The sequence below is a fragment of the Littorina saxatilis genome, linkage group LG3, assembly GCF_037325665.1.
Source record: "Littorina saxatilis isolate snail1 linkage group LG3, US_GU_Lsax_2.0, whole genome shotgun sequence".
NCBI classification, from domain to species: Eukaryota; Metazoa; Mollusca; class Gastropoda; order Littorinimorpha; family Littorinidae; genus Littorina; species Littorina saxatilis.
This window is the reverse complement of record NC_090247.1, coordinates 61,563,364-61,569,363: the sequence shown is the minus strand read 5'-3', so window position 1 is coordinate 61,569,363 and position 6,000 is coordinate 61,563,364.

Below are 6,000 nucleotides of genomic sequence, written 5' to 3'. Positions count from 1 at the left end.
CGAAATCCATTTAAGGTGTTACGAGTGTGTTTGAGTTGCGGTTCTTGCTCATGTTTATACTCACTGAGTTACTTCCCTTGGATCTGGATCTAGATCTGGATCTGGATAACCCGCCTGGGTTGGTGGTTTGCGGGTGCGAATGCGTATACGCACGGTTCAGTGTGCTTTCGCGAAAGGGTGTGTCATATGCACGGCTAGAACTAAGATACTTCTTGATTTCAGTAAATAGTTTCATTACATGTCAACTAGTTCGTTTTTAAATGATTTTTTAGAGATCGCCAAATGGTATTGTGTGAATAACATCATTCGATCGATTGTACGCACGGCGCCGTGCTTCTAGTAGCTCAGTCCATTCCTTCTTTCCGGTATGGAAACAGACGTGTTTCTGGCGAAAGAATCGGCGTTTTCAACTCGCCATATCTTCATATTCATTCGGACTAGAACAACGAAATATAAATTTCTTGTAAAAAAAAATCCCGAGCCTTGCGACTCTGGTAGTCATTTTCTTACGCGAAGCGGCCTTTGGTAGGTACGACAGTTTTAGTCACCCAAGTATATATCTAAAACGCACGTGGACGAGTTTTCAATGGCGTATTTGAAGTCTGTGAATGTTGTGATTACAAATCATTTCGGGGCACCCCTCAGTCTATACGTACAGACAAACAAATTGCATGGAACGAAATTTGAGAGGCTGGACTGTAAGTTGTTGTTTTGACTTCTACAAATCTCGCAGGTCTTTTATGCAAAACAGACTCAAAATTGCATTTTTCACGCAAGTGTAGATGACGAGACTATCGAAGGAATGGAATACACTTGCCTACAGATATAATAGACAGATACTTATATCTATGACTTACCCTAGCCCATATGTTAGAATAAAGAACATACTTTGCTCTTTTGAATGATGTATGATTTGGCACTGTACACAGGATTTTAGACCTGCCCCCGAAGTGATTTTTCCATAAACCCGCCAAAAAGCTCACTCTGTTTTGGCCGTAAAAAGCGCTCAAATGCAGTCAATTTCTAACCTGTGTCGTGTGTTCGAAGGAGTACATCTCAGCGATGCCATTGCCTTGCAACCTCAAAGAAATATATTTTAATAACCCGCTAAATGAACGTTTTTTTAGTGTGAAATAAAAGCCGGAGATTTGCTTCGTTTCTTTGCTGCGACACAAAACCAAAACCAACTATAGATCTGCGGTGACATTATGAGTTCGTTTTCGACATTGCAGTGAAGTTGCGTGGATCTTCGACGATTCCCGTTCGGTTTAATGTGGATAGAGCTTTGATTGAATGTAACTGCTTTGAAAAGTTACAACATGAGTCCTTGGGATCGATGTTTTTCGGTAAACTTCTTCGTATCCTTGACTTTACTTTTGACTTGAACAGATCCAGATCGGCTGGGGCTGTTAATCACCTACACTCGACACGGCGAACCGCCGAATCCGTGCCCTCTCGTCGGTCCTACCCCCAAATCCCTTACCAGCCTCAGACCCCACCTCACCATTCTAACCTCACTGGCGCACTATGTGTGATTATCCCTTCCTCATGTGTGTGTGTGTGTGTGTGTGTGTTGTTTGTTGTGTGAGTGCGTGCCGGCGGGCGGGCGTGTGTGTGCCCGTGTGTCTTTGTGTCTGTGCATGTCGTCTTGAGTGCGAGAAAGCGAAGTTTTGAGAAATAGTGACAGATAAATAGTTTAAGAAAGGAATCTACTAAGTGAGAGTGGGTGTCCATTACGGCATTGCGAAGCTTTGTTTGTCTGTTTGTTTATGTGTTCGCCGTGTGTGTGTGTGTATGTGTGTCACAGTTAATATGTGTCCATTTGGTGCGTTTGGCTTCATAGTTCCTTCATACGAGTAACTTTGTTAACAGTTCATTATTCGGACACAGATTAACAAGTTATAGAATGTTCGTGTAGAACAGACACTTAGCCACAAAAAACACCTGGTTTTGAAATGAATTATTACCTCGATTCCGTTCAAAGGAGCTTTCCCCAAACACCTTTTTAACAATATCCAATTGATCTATGAAGATATGGGTCCATGCGACCCCGAGGCAGAGGATGCCTGTTTGCGGACAGGGGGAAATTGAGAAGGGGGGGAGGACCGATACTATAAACCCCAACCTGTGTACACATTGCTAACAGGAACCTGTGCACAAAATGTGTAATGTATCTCACGACAGATTATTTTTTCGGGGAGGGGGGGGGGGGGGGGCGCATTCTTATGATTAGCCTAAGTCGCTTCGCGTCCTCAATTTAGACTTTTGAATTCAAAGTACACCCCTTTTACAAAGTAATTACTGATTCACCCATGTGTGTCGTGTGTATGTGCGTGTGTCTGTGTGCTTGTCTGTGTGTTTGTGTGATTGTAGTGCGATTCAGAGACACCTACTGGACAGATCTTCATGAAACTCTGTCTCCAGTTGGAAATGTCCTCCCTGTTGTGGATGGTAGGAGCGGGGTTTTGGACAAGGGGGACATTTCCAACTTGAGACGAAGTTTGAGGTAACGTGATGCATTATAACTGAAATACACAATTAGTAGTGCCCCAATATGCAAGTGTGTTCGTATCATCAACTGATAAAAAGTGTGTCCGTAGATTTTGGTTACGCGTCGCAGTGTTAGCTGTGTACGACCTCCCACAGTCCAATGCCGCGAATTGTTGTTACAGCCCCTGACTTTTTTATGTACGGAATCCGGTAGTCTTTTTGTTGTTGTTAAATAATTATATTGCCAAACGTTATGACATTTTGGGATAATTGAACGAGTTTCAATACACATTTGCTGAGCACCTGTGTGCTAAAAGGAAATGTCGTTTGTTTTTATCAAAACTCAAAACTAATTTTCAATGTTTATTCGTACAAACCGTCACACAAACATGCGTGCCTCTATGAGTATGCGTGTGGCTGCTTTCGTAGTTCAGGCTAGATTACAAGTCAGCTGTGTTAGGGTGCAAGCCTTTTGATAATTTACCCCACACCAAATCCCCCCCACCCCACCCCCACACACCCCGATACCTGTCAAATTCCCTCAAAATGCAAGAACAATTCCGTTACCTTAGATCATCAACAGAAAATAATCCTCCGGATCCTAAAGATCAGGACGAAAACATAGCGAAACACTTTAGATATCAGATACCGACTTTATGTAATGCGCTTCAAAATCATATTTGAGAGAGAGAAAGAGAAAGAGAGAGAGAGAGAGAGAGAGAGAGAGAGAGAGAGAGAGAGAGAGAGAGAGAGAAAGAGAGAGAGAGAGAGAGAGAGAGTGAGAGTATGCATGTATTCCAATTGTAAATAGTCAGAAATATAGTTATTGACTGTGTACTTATTCTTATCGCTATGAGGGGTTGGTTTGCTTGTGTGTGTGTGTGTGTGTGTGTGTGTGTGTGTGTGTGTGTGTGTGTGTGTGATTACTGGGGTGGGCGGGTGGTGGAGGGGGGGGTGGTATTGGATCTGGAGGAGGGAAGGGGGGGGGGGGGGTTGGCAGGGGGTATCGGTGCACTAAAGGCACCAAGTGTTTGGGTGTATGTGTTTGTATTGCGATTCAGAGAAAACTACTATACAGATTTTTATGAAACTCTGCACACAGTACCCACACTAATCCCTACCGCCTGACCTACTGGGCTCCCAAATGAATGTTTTTATCAATTTTTGTCAGTCAAGATATGGGGGTGGGGGTGGTGCGGGTATAATTGTGGAGTAAGCAATAAGAAAACACCTTATGGTTTTCTTAGGTATTGCAACGGTATATAGTGAAGTTAGCTGTGTTCAAATTTGTTTATGATCTGTCGAGCCAATTTTGTGTTACAACGTTTTTGAGTGATAATTGTATGTGTACGCTCTCGCCAATCCTGGATAATTTTCGGCATGCACATTGATAAGTACCGTATTATAATAAAGTGATACTCTCCATTCTTTTATCTACACAAAGTAATATTTTATTTATCTTTTCTAAAGATAAAAATGTCAGTTAGGATGACGTTACGAATTACAGTGTTTTCTGTAAGGTCATATGTGTCCACCCGGTACCCCCCAAAACTGACAAAACTCTTATAAAAAAAAAATGAATAAGAAAACAAAGTTTTTTGTCTGTCTGCAGTTGTGGACATATAGCTTAGAGAAACATGTGCTCAAAATGTGTAATGGATTTCACGTGCGACTTTTTGTTCTTTCTTGTGTTGAGGTGGGGGGGGGGGGGGGGTGTGGGCGTATGCCCCTTGATCAGTCTCGGGCGCTCTGCGACCTCGATTTACACTCTTGAATTCTAAAAACACCCCCCTTACAAACTAACTGATCTACCCTGGTGTATATATATATATATATATATATATGTGAGTGTGTGTGTGTGTGTGTGTGTGTGTGTGTATGTGTGTGTGTGTGTGTGTGGTTGTGAGTGTGTGTGTGTCTCTCTGTGTGAGTCTGTGTGTGTGTGTGTGTGGTGTGCGATTCATAGAAATTTACTGGATAGATCTTCATGAAACTTTGCACACAAATGTTCCGACCCCCAACCCTTCACCCTGATTCAAACTCATGTATCACAAGTCCAGCGCTCTACCAACTGACCAACAGCACTCCCAAATTATTTCTTTTTTTATCATTTTTGTCAGTCAAGATATGGGGGTGGGGTTGGTACGGGAATAATTGTGAAGCAGACAATACGACAACAACTTATTTTGTTTACAGGTATTGTATCTGTATACAGTGAACTTAGCTGTGTTCAAGTTTAGTTATGTTCTGACGAGCGAATTTTTTTTAAATACGTTTTTACTACTAAAGGAGTGATATTTTTATGTGTACGCCCTCGAGAAACCTCGATCATTTTCTGAAAATGCACGTTGATATGTACTGTTTTATGATAAAGTTATACTCTCCATTCATTTATCTACACAAACTAATGTTTCATTTATTATTTGTAGAGCTAAATATGTCAGTTGGGATCATGTTAAGAATCGCAGTGTTTTTCGCAAAATCGTACTTGACAACCCCCAGTAAAAAAATTCTAAAAAAAAGTTAATACGTCAACCTCTTTTTTTCTTTGCACAGATGTGTCCATATTGCTTAGAGGAACCTGTGCACAAAATGTGTAATGTTTCTTTCACGCGATTTGAACACACAAGTAACCCCTTAAGAATCGCAGTGTTTTTCGCAAAATCGTACTTGACAACCCCCGGTAAAAAAATTCTAAAAAAAAAATTAATACGTCGACCCCCTTTTTTCTTTGCACAGATGTGTCCATATTGCTTAGAGGAACCTGTGCACAAAATGTGTAATGTTTCTCACACGCGAATTTTTTTTAAATACGTTTTTACTACTAAAGGAGTGATAATTTTATGTGTACGCCCTCGAGAAACCTCGATCATTTTCTGAAAATGCACGTTGATAAGTACCGTTTTATGATAAAGTTATACTCTCCATTCATTTATATACACAAACTAATGTCTCATTTATTATTTGTAGAGCTAAATATGTCAGTTGGGATCATGTTAAAAATCGCAGTGTTTTTCGCAAAATCGTACTTGACAACCCCCAGTAAAAAAATTCTAAAAAAAAAGTTAATACGTCGACCCCCTTTTTTCTTTGCACAGATGTGTCCATATTGCGTAGAGGAACCTGTGCACAAAATGTGTAATGTTTCTGACGAGCGATTTGAACACACAAGTAACCCCTTAAAGGAACGGTAAGTGTCAATGTTTTCTTTAATTGTAAAAGTTGTATGTTCAATGGAATGGTAAGTCTGAACAAAATAATTACTTTATTTTGTTTTTAGCCAGTGAATGTGGATGCATCAAAATCTTGATAGACATTAAACAAATTCATGTTAGTGAAACTAGTACACATATTGCATCAATCTTTAGTTGAAATCGCAGGTACTTGCATGTTTCAGGTGCAAGAGATTCGACCTGATGAACTGGTGGTAACGTTCCTTCGAAGGAAACCGGAGGGGAACTACTATTGCTTTCCAGGGATCGATGATATTTCCTTAGTCCCTACATCTGA